At 38.8% G+C, this 18,468-nt stretch overlaps 1 protein-coding gene across 7 annotated transcripts in view; it reads left to right on the plus strand.

Moving 5' to 3' along the window:
• The window catches only part of LOC129727774 (potassium voltage-gated channel protein Shaw-like), a 263,098-nt gene that overhangs the window by 136,696 nt on the left and 107,934 nt on the right, over positions 1 to 18,468 (plus strand). The gene's annotated exons all lie outside the window — the stretch shown is intronic.

Genomic DNA, 18,468 nt, shown 5'->3' on the forward strand with positions numbered 1-18,468 from the left:
AGTTCGCATACGGATAAGAGAAAAAATATGACAAGAGCTGCCAAGCAGCATTTTCCCCGTCATAGAGTATGCAAACGTAGATGATTTCAAAGACTTGAAATGCGTCTTGAAATGTCATCACGATCTGTAAACTGCGTTAGAGAAAAACAAAAACATTCGCTTTCCTGCAAGATATCTAAAACACATACTCATTGGTTCATGGAAACTCATTTGCACCTGTTTGAAAATACAATACTCGTGCCTATCCAGACAATATTCGCAACTTCGGCAACTCTGGTCAGAGAGTATTACATATTTCCATTTCAAGTAAACACTGGGGGACGAAACGAAAGTGTTTCTAATTAGACATTCGAGGTTGACGGTTGAGATTCTGATTATTATCGTTGCATCAATACAAATGCAGCGAGTGAAGTCTTGCTAACACAAGCATTGCGGTGCTTGGCTGTATGTTCTCCTCCAGAAACACATACAAGCGTGTGGCCGTCATAATTTTTATTACTTTTTGTTTGTTACTCTTTGTGTATAATGCGCAGTCATAAGACACAAAAAGTAATAAGAAATTGCCCTAAAGTAATAAAATGTTCCCCGTTTGCGTTGGGTGTACTTATTTTCTAACATGTTTTGTGTGTTACTTGGGAATGAAGCATAGGTACTCATGAGTGCAAGACCATAATTATGCAGCGACACGTCCATAGATGCAACCTGAGACGCTGAGCAAAAAATAAATTCAAAACCAAAATTCATGTAAATTTTTTTTTCGCGAACATGATTGTCATTACTTCCCCAAACTATGATTTTCAGAATTTTGTAGTTGAACAAGTAGGTTAAAAGAACACGTGTCGGCCCTGGTTTGTATAAATCCGAAAAAAAATAAAAATACCGGTTTTTTACCGGTTTTTATTTTTATGAATACCGAAATACCGGTTTTTCGAAAAGTCGGTAATACCGACCACCCTAGTAGGAACTGAAACTAAGAACGTTTACGGATTTCATCTCCAAGATCGTGTCCGACGCTTGCGATGCGAACGTCAACTGCGATTACAAGCCGGACACAAAAGCAGCAGCTGGGCAGCCACAATGAAGGGAGCGAATCCAACGGACGGAACAATCGGTAGAAGCAGAAGTCGTGTAGAGCGTGCCAACGAGACGACCATCAGCTAAGATTCTGCCAGGACTTCAAAAACTTATCCTTTGCTGATCGAATAAAGATCGTTCACTAATGGAAACTGTGCAAGGTCTGCTTGAAGGATCACAGTGGGCAAAGCCGTTTTAAGATTCGGTGCGACGTAGATGATTGCGGAGGATCGCACAATTCATTGATCCATCCGGCCACAAAGCAGTTGCCATGCACGCACACATCAAGCCCAGCAATACTATGAGTTTCCGTATGATAGACGAAGAAGCTTCCATCACATTGATAGAGAGTAAGTGTGCTGATCGTCTGGGACTAGACTGACGTTTATCGAGTCGAGAAGAACTCCAGGTGGATGAAACTGGGGACTTCTGCTGATGACGAAGAGAATGTGGAGGAGACTTTACTGCGGTCAGTGTACAGGGTGACAAAAAAGTCCGGTCACACAGAAAAATCTCAATATTTCAAATAATAAGAAGAAAATCTGAATGAAAGCTTTATTCAGTAACTCATAAAGATACTTCACAGGCGATATCTCGGAATAACATCACCTTTCTCTGATCGAACCAGCTTCAGACGTCTAGAAAAGTCGTCGCAAGCGGCGCGCACTTGCTCCATCGGCATCTCGTCCCAGGTTTTCGTGATAACTCGCTTGAACTGCTCCAAATTTGTTATTTTATAGTCGTTCAGCTCGACATCATGTATCCCCACACGAAATAATCCAGTGGATTCAGATCCGGAGACGACGGAGGCCATTCATTCTTCGAAATGAAATCGGTCAAGTTTTCCTCACACCACGCCTGAACAACATTTGCGGTGTGGGATGGGGCGCCATCTTGCTGGAAGCAGTAGTAATTTGTAATTGTATTTGTATTTGAATAATCCATCTGACAATAAATAGTCTTAATGAATAAATTTATGCGGGGGCCTAGTGTGGTTGGTAACGTCTCCGCCAACCACGCTTGACGCCTGGGTTCGAATCCCACCGCCGACATAGGTGTCGATGGTTGTGAGGTGGCGTGATCCACTCACAACCAACCCAACTGGTCTAGATTCAATCCTAGCCGACACCGGGAGATTTTCTGAGGCGAAAAATCTCTGGGATCACGCCTTCCATCGCATGAGGAAGTAAAGCCGTTGGCGCCGGTCCTTTATTAAACGGGTCGTGAGTTAGGGTCCTGGATGTGGAGTCGCCTCCCCGGGCGTCAGTGATTGGCCACAACAGTGGCGAAACTAGACCGACGGAAAATAAGCGAGAATAAAAAAAAACTTACTAACTAATCACAGTTTTGAGTCTACTTATAAAATATCGGGTTGGTTCGTCAAACTGGAAGTGGTCTTCAACAGCGGTAAAGCCACGGACACACGCTGTGAATGGTTCATTTTTTCCGAACAAAGTGCGGTGAAAAACAGGTTGCAGTAATGTTGCGTTTCGAAGATTTCTGTTCGGGACACGAAAACTTACCATTTGGAGCAGTGCCGGGGCATCTAATTCTCCATTTAGTAGCTTAGCGATGAATAAACATTGTTGTATTTTTCTTCGGCGTTCCAGAGTGTCTAAGCCCAGTAGTCGGCATCTATCAGGGTATGGTGGCAAGTTGTCGGGGTTTCTCCATGGTAAGTTCCGCAGTGCCAAACGAATAAACCGTTTTTGAACCCGTTCTATCCTAAGATTCCACGTGATCTGGTAGGGGTTCCATACAATACTAGCATTTTCTAAAATCGGTCGTACAATTGCACAGTACAATGCCTTCCAACAAAGTGGCTCAGAAAAGTCCTTAGCCACCTTGGATACAAATCCCAACTGTCTTGTTGCTTAAGAAATCAACCCTGAGCGGTGCAAATCAAATGTCATTTTCGAGTCCAACAGGATACCCAAATCAGTCACTTCGGTTACTCTGGTGAGCGTGATGCCGTCAATATGATAATCATGGATAATTGATTGTGATTTACGATGGAACGAGATGACTTGACATTTTTCCACGCTAACAATCAATTTGTTTCTGTGGCACCAATCAACAAACAAACTTAGACAGGTTTGTAAACGGCGACAGTCCTCCTGCGTTTGTATAACAGCATATAACTTCAAATCGTCAGCATACACCAATTTAAAACAACCTCTATTCAAAATCAAAGCAGCATCATTGAAGAATAGAGTGAATAGTAGCGAACCAAGATTACTACCTTGTGTCATCGTCTTCAAACAATAGTTCAGCTTGAGGCAGAACATTTTTATTCAAAACCGTGTCCAGGTAGTACGCTGCGTTGATTTTGACCCCTTTATCGGTAAAAATAAGAGGCAGTTTACCTCTCTTGCAAATGGCTCCCCAAACCATCACTGACGTCTTATTTTGGAACCGGGAAACGTTCAGCTTGTCCGCAGGAGCTTGTTGGAGGCTCACACTCCAAACTCGATCATTTTGGCGATTGACTGTTTGCTCCAAAACATCTGCGCGCCAACCGAGCAACTCCCGCGACCGTTGGTACCTCTTGTCCTTTGTAGCTTTGGTAACCCCATGAACCACCTGTTTTTTGTACGTTAATTCCTCGCGCAGAAGCAGGCGGATTGATTCTTGGTTCATTTTAAGGTTCATGGCCAGCTTCCGTGCAGATTGGGCGGGATTCCGGCGAATCCGGTCTCGTAAAATCTTTTTCAGCCTTGGAGTTCTCACAGGCCTTGGTCGTCCAGATCGTGCCTTTTCCTCGGTGCCTCCGATCTCTAGGTTCCGATTTATGGTCCGGTACACGAATTTCCGGTTGATTCCAAGCGGTTTTAGGTGTTTGAATATGTGTCCGGGTTTGTACCCTTTCACATATTCAGCGATAACAGCTGCTCTTAACTCTGCCATGGCTCACAACTCAATGTAAACAAACTGCACAGAAACGAAACTCTGCCACTTTGGGCAACAAAGTTAACCCTTTCATTTGATTTATAGATGGCACCAGAGAGATGCAACGTGTAGGCTTCAGGCGATCCCGAAAAAGTGTGACCGGACTTTTTTGTCACCGTGTATATCGTTGACAAGCTGAGACTGCCACACCAGACGCTCTAGGCTGATAAACTATCGACATGGTACGACCACATGTGGGATTTGCCTATCAGTTCAAATTGGACTGTGTACGGGCCACGAGGAGCATCTCCCGAGACGTAGGGCAATTACCTGGGATACCACCAGCAAGTCTTTAACGAAGTTCTTCACGGTACCCTCAAATCCTATTATGCACTTGATGAATACGTAGTACAGTACGGCCAGCACCGAGAATCAGCTGAAGACAAAAGGACGCGGTCAATACTGGTCAACACAAACCACAAAACACGAAGGGTACTGTTTCGAGACGGGACTGCTCTGGAACAAGGGTGACATAAGTAACCTAGCAAGCGACGAATAATCATTTAAATGACATAGAATAAATTTTAATAAACGTTCATTCTAAGTTTGTCCATCGTCAAGTTAAGACGTATTTCCATTTAGTAGTATATCCGATCTACGGCCACCACTCTCAAGTACAATAGGTTATGGGCCCAGCACGCTTCCATATCGCCGCAGCTGTATCTATCCTAGGCACAAAAATCAGCTGCCCATCGCAAGCATCGTTAGTCCTGGGAATAGATTCCACGCACTTGGAAGTTTTCGTTGATGCTTACCGGGCCGGCGATACCAAGGACCGGAAATCAACCACGGGCTATTTGATCCGGTACGCAGGAGGAATGATTGGATGGTGCTCCAGGAAGCAAGATTGCGTAACATTGAGCAGTTCCGAAGCTGAATATGTCGCTATTACGAAAAGCTGCAAAGAATTATGCTGGATATTACACCCATTCGACGATTTAGGAATCCACACACAATTACCAGTTATTGCAGTACCTTCCCACGAATGAAATGCTAGCTGACATGATGACGAAGCCGCTACAACGTAACAAGCAAACACTGTTTCGTGATGAAGCCAGGATTCTCCCGTCGAGGAGGAGTGTTGGAGGTGTAAACCTAGCAAGCGACGAATAATCATTTTAATGAACTACAACAGTAAGCTTCCCGGACAACCACCCTGTGCCGCTAATGTGGTTAAAGCACTTGGCAAGAAAGCTGGAAAAGTCACCAGAAATGTATCGAAACATTTGGAAGCAGATCGACGAGTATCGAGCTAAAAGATACGCCCATGAAGCCACCGCACAAAAATTGCACTCTGCAGTTTCCAAGAGGACATGGTATCTCCCGATGAATGTAGTCTTGAATCCAAAGAAACCGGAAACCGGACATGGCGGCGATGGTTCACAAAGTTTCCCTTAATTCAATGCTGCTGAAGAGGCCGGTCCTGCTAGTGCCGCAGGTATCGATGCTTCTTAACTTCCAGGAGCGACGAATTGCATTCGGAGATGAACCACCAGATGAAAATGATAGCCCAACGGTTCCTGTTCCGGAACAACAGCGCTCAAGACCCGAAGGTGTATGCGATGGACGTCACCACATTTGGTTTAACGTGCTCGCCTGTATTAGCACAATACGTCAAGAACCGGAATGCAGAGGAACATGCCGGCTATTTTTTGGAATCAGTAGCGGCCATCATTAAACGGCATTATGTCGATGACTACTTCAACAATGTCGACACGGTTGAGGAAGCGGTAGAACGAACGAGCAAAATAGATAAGGCTTATCCATGAGAAAGCCGGGTTTGATATTCGGAAATCGGTGTCCAATTCACATTAGGTCCTGTCTATGTTAGGAGACGTCAAAGCTGGAGGATCAGTTGTTTTAACCAGGTTAAGCAGAAGTCTAACAAACGGTTCCTCAGGGTAAGCTCAGAGCAAGAAAGGGACGTTTTTGCTTTTTCCTGCAAGTCTTTTAGGGCAGCGTAAAGCTTGTAGCAAACCTCGAACTCAAACCTACTGTGCCCATTTACAATTCATGGGAAGATGTTCGTTCGACATCTCTGGCGAAGTGGTTGCGAGAAAGATTAGGAAATCGACGATCGGGGCTGTGACAGCAGTGGATGGCATTGCTTACAGGAATCAAAGCACTGCGAAATCCATGATGTTATCTGGGTAATACTGAATCGTTTCAGGTAAAGTCCCTCGAACTGCACACCTTTAATGACGCGAATATCTACGGTCGGTCGTTGATGGAGCATTTAAATGCAGTCTGGTAATGACGCGTGTAAAGATAGCGCCGTTAATCCATCAGTCTATTCCCAGATTGGAACTGATGATCGCCGACCTCGGAGAACGAAGGAGCCAGACCTTTTTGGAAACCACTACGCTGAATATCGATCGCACCATCCTGTAAACCGAGTTCCGAACTTCACTGTCGTGGCTACATTCAGACCAGTTCAATACAAACAGTTCATCGCATCCAAATTTGGAGAGATACTGGAACTGACCAACATTAGGGACTGGCAATGAGACCGACCTAGCAAAATATCGTGGATGCGCACATTCATTGAGATCGTGGACCACTGTTGCAAAACAATTCGGACTGGGTGAATGGTCCGGAGATGCTGTATCAGCCGCGCAACCAGTGGCCGGTAATCTACCAATTCGAAGCAACTGGCGAAGAGGCAAGAGGTCTAGTGATGTTGCCTGAAGTGTCTGAAGTGAGCACTGTTTCGCAGAAAGGCCACCAAACCGATCTTCACTTTGCAGACTACAGCGGATCTTCGTCGACTAATCAAAGCCCGGTTTTCGACGGTTCGAAAACCACTACAACAAAAAGAACTTCGACTAGAAGAGATCATTCTTTGGAAACAGTCGCATGTCGTCAGATTGTCGGATAAGATGAACACACTTACACGCTGAATTTCGAGCTAGAAGCGAGTCAACCACCTTACAAGCCAGTCGGCGTAGATTCGAGTCTCGACTCGGGAGAGACTGTTGTTGTCAATAGGATCGTAGCGCTAGCCCCGCAATTGTCCTGTACACTTAACGGTTGGCTGCGAAGTCTGTGTATAATAAACACAAGGTTGAGCTTCGAATCGGAATGTAGCACCAAGGCTTTGCTTTATAATGGACACTGAAGGAGTGGTACGAGTACAAGGAAGAATGGAGTCCAATGAAGCGATCCTGTTTGACAAGAAATTCCTGCTAATCTGATTGGGGAACCACGACATAACCCAAAGGCTGATTCTATTCTACCACGAGAAGTTTAGCCATGCTTACGCACCACTTAACACCTTCGGTCATTTAGTGCAGATCAGATGATTCTCGAGCAAGCGGGGCACCCACGACTACATCTATTCCGAAAACGCTACTAATTTCCACGGAGCGAACACCGTGGTGACGAATTATATTCCACAGGAGTCTGCCGATGAGGAAGCTCTATCACCAAACCACTTCATTCGTGGAACAGTGACCAAGCAAGATGCAGTCTCGGACAACCCGGACAAACAGTATGAAAACTTGCGCAATGTTTATCAGCGATCGTGGTGCTTGGTCAGAAAATTTTGGGAACGGCGACCGCAGGAGTACTTGCCGACTCTAAATCATCGCCTTAAGTGGTTTGAGGACATGGAACCATTAGAAGTCGGTGATTTAGTGTTTCTTGTGGGAGGAAAGAACCGGAAGTACTGGAGACGAGGACGCAGGAGTAGATGGACGAGCTCGACAAGCGGAAGTAAGGACGACAGATGGCAAAATGTATCAACGAGAAGTGACTAATCTGGCGGTGATGGAGATTCTGGATGGTAAATTTAGGAGTACAGGAAGCTCTAACGGATGTTACGTACCAGAAGAGGTTCTAATCACCGAGTAGACCGTAAACGGTGAAATTGTCGATTACCGTTACGAGTGACGAGGATGAGAGTACGCTCATCTTTCTAGGCGAGTCGGAACTTCTGGTGGTGAAACTTTTGGTGGTCTAAATAGATCTCCGCACCTGTTAGAAGAAAACAAAACAATATAGTGTGAGTGGAAATAGGTAAATCGATAAATACTTACACTAGCACACTAAAACCGAAAATCTGGATCGGGCCGTAGTCGAACGTAGGATTGAATATTCTTTGATTGAGAATCTGTAAGTAAAACGAAACGAATTTTTATGCAGTGATTAAATGCTAAAAAAAACATGAAGATATCTAGATCAAATCACTGGTCAATCGCAGTGTTCAGCATATCGTTACTTTGCGTAGACTAGTACGGCAATTTCATTTTGAGTATCTGGAAAGAGAAGGAATAAACAAACAAAATAAATAATAAATGCATTAAATGATAGGAAAAATAAGCGGGATATTATTTTCGCTACAGATGGAAACAGATAGCAGGAGTGAAACACTCTTAGCCAGGCAACAGTTTATCATGCTATTGCGTGTTTTATCGTGCGGGTGCAACTGGGGGATAATAAAATTCTGTTTCAAGTTTGAAATGCTGCTGTGAAGTCGAACTAACTGTCTTGTTTAAGTGGCTACACATCCGTTATATTTTGCGAAAAAATTAAATAACAGAAAAGTTGTGTACAAAATCACGACTGCAAGGTTGACGTAGAACTACTTGACAATTTTCAACAGTAGTTGCAAGCTGCAAAACTCTTGCGCAAAACCCGTAGATAAAAATGTTTTTTTTTTTCAATTTATTTGTTTGGTTGCCCCTGAAGGGACGGTTTGTTGTTTAATTTGAAATCGGATATTATGCTGAGGATTTGAAATTTTCATATGACGAAGGCATTGAATTATCTGTTTAATTGAAATATTTTGAAATCTTGTGAACACTTGATTCAAAACAATTTTTTCACACTGGAAACTGAACAACCAGTAAAAATTTTGATTGCCTGGATTTAGAAAGCTCGTGTTGTTGCCAAGATAAGACGAGCTTTACCAGAGGAAAGCTGTTGATAATCGCTGCTGCTGAAGGAAGAAACTTTTATTTCAGTGTGACAGATTTAGAGTTTTCGACTTGAAACATACCTTGAAGTGATTCATGATAGCAGGATCCATCGTGCCAGATGTCTGCTCTGTGCTTTAAGCAGAGCATCATGCAGTCTTAGGAGGATATATTAACGCGTCTGCTGCCATAAACTTAAAGACGACATAAGGAGCAACAGAAGTTTGCAGCATCCTGGATGCACTTTCATTAATCATCCACGCCCCATAAAATTAGTTCCGGAGACAAAAGAAGCACAGAGTTTGTATAATTAAAATGAATTGAAAAACATGAGACTGGAAATCTGGATAGTGTATAGTTTATGTTCTGCTTATCAAACTATATTATATTAAGTTCATCCTCAACAAGATTGCGTGAAACGTGAAATGTACCACTTGAAGAATTCAAACACAAAAACTTGTGCGAGCCAAAACAGTTACCGGTGTGCAAACTAGTTTAGATGTTAGGATAATTGATTGTTCTAAGAGAAAATAAGATTTATTTTGTCACTTTTTTGCCTTCCATTCATAATTAAGCTTGGCAAACTAATCCACGCACTAATAATGAAACCAATTTTCTTTCACAATGTACCTCTAATTATTGAACAGAACTGAAGTTGATCCACTTTGCTGCCGATAAAAATTCGTGCCCCGTCGAATTTACTGCTTTGGAAGTATTCGTAAATATTTAAATCAATTTGCATAGTTAACGACTGTAAACTATAATAACTGAGACGGGAAAGTACCCTACCCTCAGTATAGTTCCATTTTCAAGCACAGTTCAAAACTCGTGCATCAGCAGCAGTGGAGTCCCGAACCCAACATTGTTCTCAAATTATTCATAATTCATTAGACGGTCGTCACCCATCATTGATGGACCGATAATGATGGCCAGTGAAGGCATTCAGCGCAAAGAAGTTGAAAATTGGGAGTTCAGTCACTTTCACCACGTTAGGCTAAGGGTTGGCAGCATGAATAATTTTTACCCCTAGTCGGAAGTATTCACGCTATTTCCGTTTCCGCTTCAAAGATGGTTGGAAAGCATTTCAAATGTGAAGAAAGTTTCCCAAGCACCCAATAAATTATGAGAATGTTGTCTATATTCGTGGTGGGTGCAGGACAACATCAAACATTATCCCGTCGCTTCAAAAGTTTTAGTATCGCCTCCATTATCATCCTCCTGCTGGTGATGGCTGAAGTCGACCTTTGCCCTCACAACATTGGCGTGTCCCTAGCGGACCGCTTGTTGGGCTCGATTCGGGTCATTACGCTCTCTGAACTTCCGTCCGACCCAGAAAAACTCGACCGACGGCGGTTGATGTTTTGCTGCTTTTTTATGTTCACTTTACTGAGCTGATCTCTCCCGCATGCCATTTAACTGCGAAAAAAATGCTTGTTTTTGTCTTATCAAAAGCTCGTTCCGTTTGCAGCATCCGCTCTTTAAGATAGATTGGAAAACGGCCACTAAAGTCTGGACTGCACGAGGTTAAGCACCGGTGCTGTAGGATTTGATCCCGTCGAGAGCATGAGAAAGCGTGGGAAGCTTCCCGATCAACAAGATGTTGCCAAATTGCTTTCGTAGCAAAAAAATTAATGATATTGGTTTTGATCAGCAATAAAATCGTTATATGATAAAATGTTAAATACATAGATGAAGAAAAAAAAAATTTAAATAAAATAATTTCTGTTTTATTTACTAAATTTGGTAATTTTATGACATAGCTTAAGGATCAGGCGGACCGGCGAGAAAAGATTTTATTTCAAACACAGACATTAGATCCCTTGCTCGGCAACAGCCTTGAGCCGAATTAATAATGACATAATGTTCGTAGTTCATTCCGAAAATAATACAGTTCAGAATAGACGGCACAACTAGAAAATTAAATTTATGGCCACTTACTTGAAAAAGTTACCAATATGAAACATTGCTATGCAGCCTATCCTCTCACGATTGGGAATTTTTTTTTTTGCATGCCAAAAGCCGGGGTTTTGTTTTCCGATCGATGTTCTAGAAGCCATCTGCAAAAAGAGCACTTAATTTCTCATATTTCAAATTCCATCGACGAATAAAAGAGATGACCTGGAATAATTTCGAAGCAACAATCGGTCCACCGCTGCTGCCGACAGATACGCGTTTCGACTACAAAGTTTTTTTTCGTTGCTGCCCACACCAGCATTCATTCAATGCGCCTGAGTTGGCTTCATTTTGGGGTTTTGTTTTTTTTGCGACTCCCGACCGGCCTCCTCTCCTGGCATCTGCGGGGGCTTTTGTGTCCTATCTAAGCAATTCAGCGCTGATTCGGATAAAGCACATCCTATGAGTACAGTTTTACTTTTTTGTAACTGCGGAATACTTTTGTTATCCTTTTAAAAATCCGTTTGAAAGTGTTTAGCTGATTTCGAATTTCAATCGAGAATAACATTTAGTAAAATTCCGGCAAACCGATAGGTAGATTCGAACTTGGCTAGTACCCATCCTGGACTCCCGGGCAGATCATGCTGTGATTGCTCAAAAAGGGACAGAAGCATCGTACTTTTTACGCTGATTTTTATACTGCGATTGGACTTTTTTTGTGGGTTGAAGGGATTCAGCTGAAAAGTTAAAATAAAAAAGTCGAAGCGAATTCAAAGAGTTTCCGCATCTGGTCTGGCAGCGGAGGCGTGCGCTTCGGACGAGGGTGACCAGGGTAGGGCTTTGCTGTCAAATTTGTAAGATTATATATTTTTATGATTATGGCTATGGTTTTGCTTCTTCAAACAATGCTTTTCGCGGATTGTTATTGTTAATTTGGTGTTGTCTGTGGGTATTCTTGAGATCAATCAAATCGGGAATAAAAGAAGTTTCGCATCAATTCTTTCGTAGATAAATAAACATAAAAAATCAACCTGGGATAAAACTTCAAAAATTATGCGAAATGATGGAGGAATGCTGAGGTTTTGATCTCATGATTTGAATGAGTTGCACACGTATTTGACTTAGCAAACTGAGTATTACTTAGCATTTATATAATTTATTTTTTAATTTTATAAATTCAAGTTATTTCTAACTTGTAAATTATTGCATTAATTTTAATTTGTTATGGGCTTTTTCATTTAAAACCTCTATTTTAAATATTGAAATAGATTTTTTAGGAAAAAATCGTCTTGACGATGTAGTCCTGAAAAGATTCCAAATGGCATCTGGGGTCGATTTGAGGCCTCTGGATGTTATCCAGGTTCCGAAAATACTAGAGCTATTATAAGCCCCTTTCAAAGAAATGAATTTTGAAATAGCGTCTGGAGACGATTTCCAACCTTCGAATATCATCCCGATTTGAAGTTATCTTCAGCTCTAATTGGTCAGAAACTGCGTTAGAAACACGACTCAACATTGTTAATAGAACAAAAAAGTTACAAAATTACTATTTTTAGTATTGCGATAAACGCTTTACTAATTTTCCAAACGAATGCAGCAAGAATGAAGGGAATTCGGCAAAAACTGACTGAGTTATAAGCATTTGAAATTACACAATTCTCGTGATTTGAGCCCCGGAATAATGCCGTAAGACGTAATTTTACGTCAACATTCTTCCATCATATCTCCATTTGAACCTGTTTTCAGAAAATTACTCTTGAGACTTAAAAAAAATGCTCCACCTGCAAATTATTATTCATAAGATCGTAGAATAAACAATTAAAATAAACTTGTCAAATGAATGCTGTAAAAATGAATAATTGAGAAAATTTGAGAGACGAAATAACGAATAAATGAAAACGTAGAAAGTCTAGAAGCCAAAAGTTCGAAACATCGAAATGGTTGAAAGAGGACACGACACAGAGATGAAAGGTCAAAAAGACGGAAGCAAAGAAAACGGACAGACAAGCAAATAATGACGGAAGAAGAGATAAAAACCGGAATACCCGCAGTGAGAAAAAAACACAAAAAGGTTAAAATATTAAAAGATTATTAAATAAATTAAATTAAAAGAAACGAAAAAATATCAACGACGAAATGATGAAAATAAAATAAAGAAGATCAAATTAAATGTCGAATAAACGAGGAGATGAAATTTAGAATAGTCGTGAATGAATCACGAGACAGAATCAATAGACGGAATGACAAGAAGAAAAAAAGGACAAGAGAGGCGAAAAGTTAATGAGAAGAAAAAAACAAAGTGACAAAAAGACATTAAGAAAAAGAGACGAATAAAACAAAATAGGAAAATAACAGCAAAACGACAAAAATAAAACTAAAGAAAGCGAAAAAAAGGTTAGATTAATAACCGAATAAATAAAAGGACATACAGACGTAAAGAAAAAGCTGAAAAAAATAACAAAAAGATTAACCGAAAATAAAACAATAGCTTAATTAGAAAACGAAAAAAATACTGAAAGACAAAAAGACAAAAAGACAAAAAGACAAAAAGACAAAGAGACAAAGAGACAAAAAGACAAAAAGACAAAAAGACAAAAAGACAAAAAGACAAAAAGACAAAAAGACAAAAAAACAAAAAGACAAAAAGACAAAAAGACAAAAAGACAAAAAGACAAGAAGACAAGAAAACAAAAAGACAAAAAGACAAAAAGACAAAGAGACAAAAAGACTAAAAGACAAAAAGACAAAAAGACAAAAGGACAAAAAGACAAAAAGACATAAAGACATAAAGACAAAAAGACACAAAAGACAAAAAGACAAAAAGACAAAAAGACAAAAAGACAAAAAAACAAAAAGACAAAAAGACAAAGAGACAAAAAGACAAAAAGACTAAAAGACTAAAAGACTAAAAGACTAAAAGACTTAAAGACTAAAAGACTAAAAGACTAAAAGACTAAAAGACTAAAAGACTAAAAGACTAAAAGACTAAAAGACTAAAAGACTAAAAGACTAAAAGACTAGAAGACAATAAGCCAAAAATACAAGACAAAAGGAGACAAAGAAAACACAGAAAAAGCAAACACAAAAAACTAAAGAACAAACAAGCAAAAGCAAAAAAAATAAATTAAAAGACTAATAGACAGAGAGACATACAACTGAAAAAAAAACACAAATAGACATGGAAATTAAAATGCTGAAAGGCAAAAAGACAAAATAAATAAAAAAAAAAAAACAAAAGACGAAATGAAAAATAATTTATGAGGCTAAAAGTGCAACAACTAAAACGTGAAATAAAAAACAAGGAAACAAATAGTTTAAAGGGACGAAAATATGAAAAATAAAAGAGCTGAAGAAACGCAGAGCAACGAGGATAAAAAAAAACGGAAAAACGGAAAGGCGGAAGCCAGAAAATAAAAAAGCAAGGCGGAGAAAAGACATAAATATTAGGAGTTCAGGGGACTGATAAACTAAAAAAATGAAAGCGAAATAAAACAGAAATGAAGGAATAAATTCGTAAACGGAACAAAAGTCTAACAATCCGAACGAATAACATACCACAACATGATAAAATTTTATATCACGTCGAAAAATGTAAAAAGATGAAAAGAAAATAAGAAGAAAATACTTAATGGCCACAAAACTAAGAAACGAATGGTGATAGGAACAAGAGCAAAGCCAAAGAGGCGACAAAAGAGGAGAAGCCAGAAAACTGTGAAAAACAGTATTTACGAAGAGACAAAGACGCCAAATTACCATAAGACTAAAATGCTAACAAACATGAAAACGAAAGAAGGAATGAAGAAAATGGGAAAAAAACCAATTGACGAGAAATTAAAAAGTCGAAGAGATGAAAATAAATTGGATAACCAGACTAAATGCTAAAAATATGATGGTACGAAAAAAATAAGAATAAAAACTAGATAGCTCAAAGACCAAGAAATGAACTTATGAAAATCAACAAACCACAGATGAGGCATTTACATTTTACAGGGCGAAAAGATTGACGAACAAAAAGACAGAAACACTGAAAGATGACATCATAAGTAAACAATATTTTTGTTGTAAAATGACTTCATCACAAAAACAAGAAAAAAAACAGAGATGATGAATCCGAAAAACTTAACAGCTATATAGCATATCATAGCATAGCATAGCATATTTAGTCTGAAAAACTAAAAAGCTTTGTAAAAAAAAGTAAAGATAAAAATATTTCTATAAATGATGAACTGTAAAATTCCACACGAATAATGTAAATCTATGGAATTAAGTAATCACCAAACCTCAAAACAAAGATGCAGAGGCTAAAAGACTAAACATTTATTATGTGAACCATATGTAACCATATTAAAATATAAATAAATGTAATTTAAGCAGAAAAAAGCAAAAGATAAAAAATTTAAAATTTCGAAAAAACAAACTGGTGCAGAAAAAAAACGCATAGACAGAAGGATAGTTAGAATAATTAAAGAATGCGTGGAGAAGCAAACAGACGAAGAAACAAAAGGTCAACAAAGTAATTAAACAAAGATACAGAAAGATGAATAACTTAAAGAAAATAAGACAAAAAAAAACCAAAGACAAATAGAAGAAAAAACTAACTGAAAAAATCTACAAAAAAAAACTACAAAAATAACAACAAAAGAAGCGCATGTAAAAAATTACGATTAAACAAAGAGACAGAAAATTAGAAAACATATAGAAAAACACACAAAAAGTGAATACGGAAGCAAGAAAACATAGGCATAATGAACGTAATGGACGAAAAGATGAAATTGTGTAAACGAAACAAAAGATTCAAAATCAAACGAGTAACATACAAAAAATGAAAAAAAACATGACAAAATAATTAAAAACAGGAAAATACCGTAAGAGGTAAGAAACGATAGAACGACGAAACATTGAATGGACAGAAAGCAAAATATTAAATAGCTAAAAAGGCTAACAGACAAAAAATCAAATAATCATTATAACGAGGGCAAAAAATTAGAGTCGAAATACCAAAATGAAGAAAAGAGGAAAAGCCTGAAAAAAAAACAGAAAAATGTAGAGACGAAAATACGATGTTACCAAACGTTTAACGTATCGAAGAACAAAAATACTTCAAAAAGGAAAAAAAAAACAAAGAAGGAATGAAAAAAATACAAAACATTAGACCAAACGACCAAAATATAAAGAAATCAAAATAATGACAATAAATTGAATGAATGAATCAAATGAAAAAGAATCGAAAATATGAAAGAAAAGACTAGAAAAACTAAAAGACTAAAAAACGACACTATCAAAAGCGACGAAAAAAAAAAAGGGGTGGAAGGGTGAAAAGGTCAAACGAAAATAGAATACAAAGAGACGTAGACGTCGAAAGACTAACATACCAAAAAATAAAATACTTAAAAATAAAAAGACGAAAGAAGAAATAAAGAAAATAGGCAAGAAATTGCTAAAATACAAAAATAACACGGAATCGAAATGGAGGAAGGAATTGGGTAAAGATAACAAATGTTGAATAGATGAAAAAACTATTAAAAAATACAAATAAAAAACGAGATGAGAATACTACAGGGCAAAAAGATTAAAGGTCAAAGAGAAGTGAATTGATAATAAGACAAAAACAATGAAACGACAAAGCTACGAATAAACGAAAAGAAGCAGAAATGAAAAAGGAAAAGAAAAAATGTCGAATAAATGAAGAGATGAAAAGACGGAATGACAAAAGGACGGAAAATAACAAAGTGAGAAGAGGAGAAGCCGGAAAAACCAGAAAAAAGAGAGACGAAGAATAGATTCTAAACGATTCTAGCGTGAAAAAAGGAATGAAAAAATGAAAAATATATGAGCGGTATGAACAAGCGTTCAAAATATCAAGAATTTAAAAAAATAATAGAGACCAGATGATATATAGATGAAAACAAGAAAAAAGACAAAAAATACTGAACGATAAAAAAACACAAACTAATAAAACAAAATGAGTCGTAAAACAAAAAAAACTGATAAAAAGGCGAAGAAACAAAATAAAATAAAAGTCTTATAAAGGAATCAATGAAAAAAATCAGCGACATAAAGACAAGTATTAAAAAAAAAGAAATGACAAAAGGAATAGGAGACAAAAAAAACAAACGAAGATAAACTGTAAGAAAATTGTAAAATTTTTTAATAATCCCGGATGAAATTTGCTCGTGTGCAGGTTTTCGGAAAGTAGTGATTTCACGAGATATACCCTAACCTTTGTTCATGTCCCACGGTGACCGTTTAGTCGATGCTTGCCTTCGGTCAATAAATATCGTAATCAATTTAATGAAAACGCGATGTATTCTTGAGAAAAAAAAAACGCGTACACCGGAGTGCTTTTGCTTCGTCGAATGTACTCGGGATTGGTAATAGATATATACTCAAAAGTTGGATGCTACGGGTGGTAGCTGTTGTTTTCGCGCGAGTCGTCTGCATAGGATCGCAGTTTTTGACGAGAAAGATACTCTTAGTTCGTTTTCGTAACAAACGACATTCGACATTTATCACGGTGATATAAAAACATAATCCATCCTTCCCACCGCAATTGCGGAGATTCAGAGATAAACTTAATTTCGGTCTGACGATATAACCAAAGATAGCTCGCAAATGGTAATAGACAAACATTCAAGTATTTCGGATACTTCTGAATGGCTATCGCGACAAGATACTAACCGTTCGTCGTCGTAATGAGTTAACTTCGCGTGCACTACTGTCTCATTCAGTCACATATCATGGTGACACAACCCTTCCCTTCCATCGCAGTCGGGGAGATGCAAAGGCAAACTCGGTCTCCGAAAACAACGACTGCTACGCTTCTATTTTACACCGTCGTGCCATGCCCTAACGATCGTATAAACGGCGCCGTTATCGAACCAAACCGGTAGCTACTGAACTGTTGTACATTTGTCCTGATAATATTAATGTATCTTGCAGAAATCTTTAAAAGTTTTCCAATGGTGGTGTCAAATTCGAAATCGGTGGTTAAACTATGATTCTTTTTTAAGATATAGATCAATACAAAAATTCAAGAATTGCTCAAAATACAACATTTTTGAAAATCGTTCAGTTCTTCGGGGTCCGAGAATTTTTTTTCACTGCTTTCAATCATTTCGACACATAAATATACTTTTTAAAATACCTCGTGTTATCAGCGAGCCGGTTTCAGCAAGAGTAAGCTCACTGAAAGTTTTCCAGGAAATAATAAATAAGCCAACTTCTATTTAATTATAATATTTTCCCGGGTACTATTCGCATTGAAACTCACCGAGTTTATGAATCGTGCTAAATTGTCGAATAACAATCGTTTGAAATAGTTTCCGGTTTCCCGTTATACCTACCAGCATCAGTACTCGAAACAGTATCTATTCACGTATATTTCACCTGGAAAAAGCAATCCATTCTCAGATTTCAGAGCTCGCTATACAAACAGTTAGCTCCTCCCCAGATCCCCGCCCCCACGTTGGTGGTCGCTTTGATTTCCGATTCATGCCCGAAACGCCCGGTAGATTACGGCTGCCATAAATTTCCCAGCGGCCATCGACAGTCACAGTTGTCGGGAAAGCTTTTGTGGCCATAGAATAATTGAATCAGTTCAAGTTTCCTGCCTTCAACGGGTGAAAAGTTTTTCGAT

The sequence above is a fragment of the Wyeomyia smithii genome, chromosome 3 (assembly GCF_029784165.1).
Source record: "Wyeomyia smithii strain HCP4-BCI-WySm-NY-G18 chromosome 3, ASM2978416v1, whole genome shotgun sequence".
In the NCBI taxonomy this organism is placed as follows: Eukaryota; Metazoa; Arthropoda; class Insecta; order Diptera; family Culicidae; genus Wyeomyia; species Wyeomyia smithii.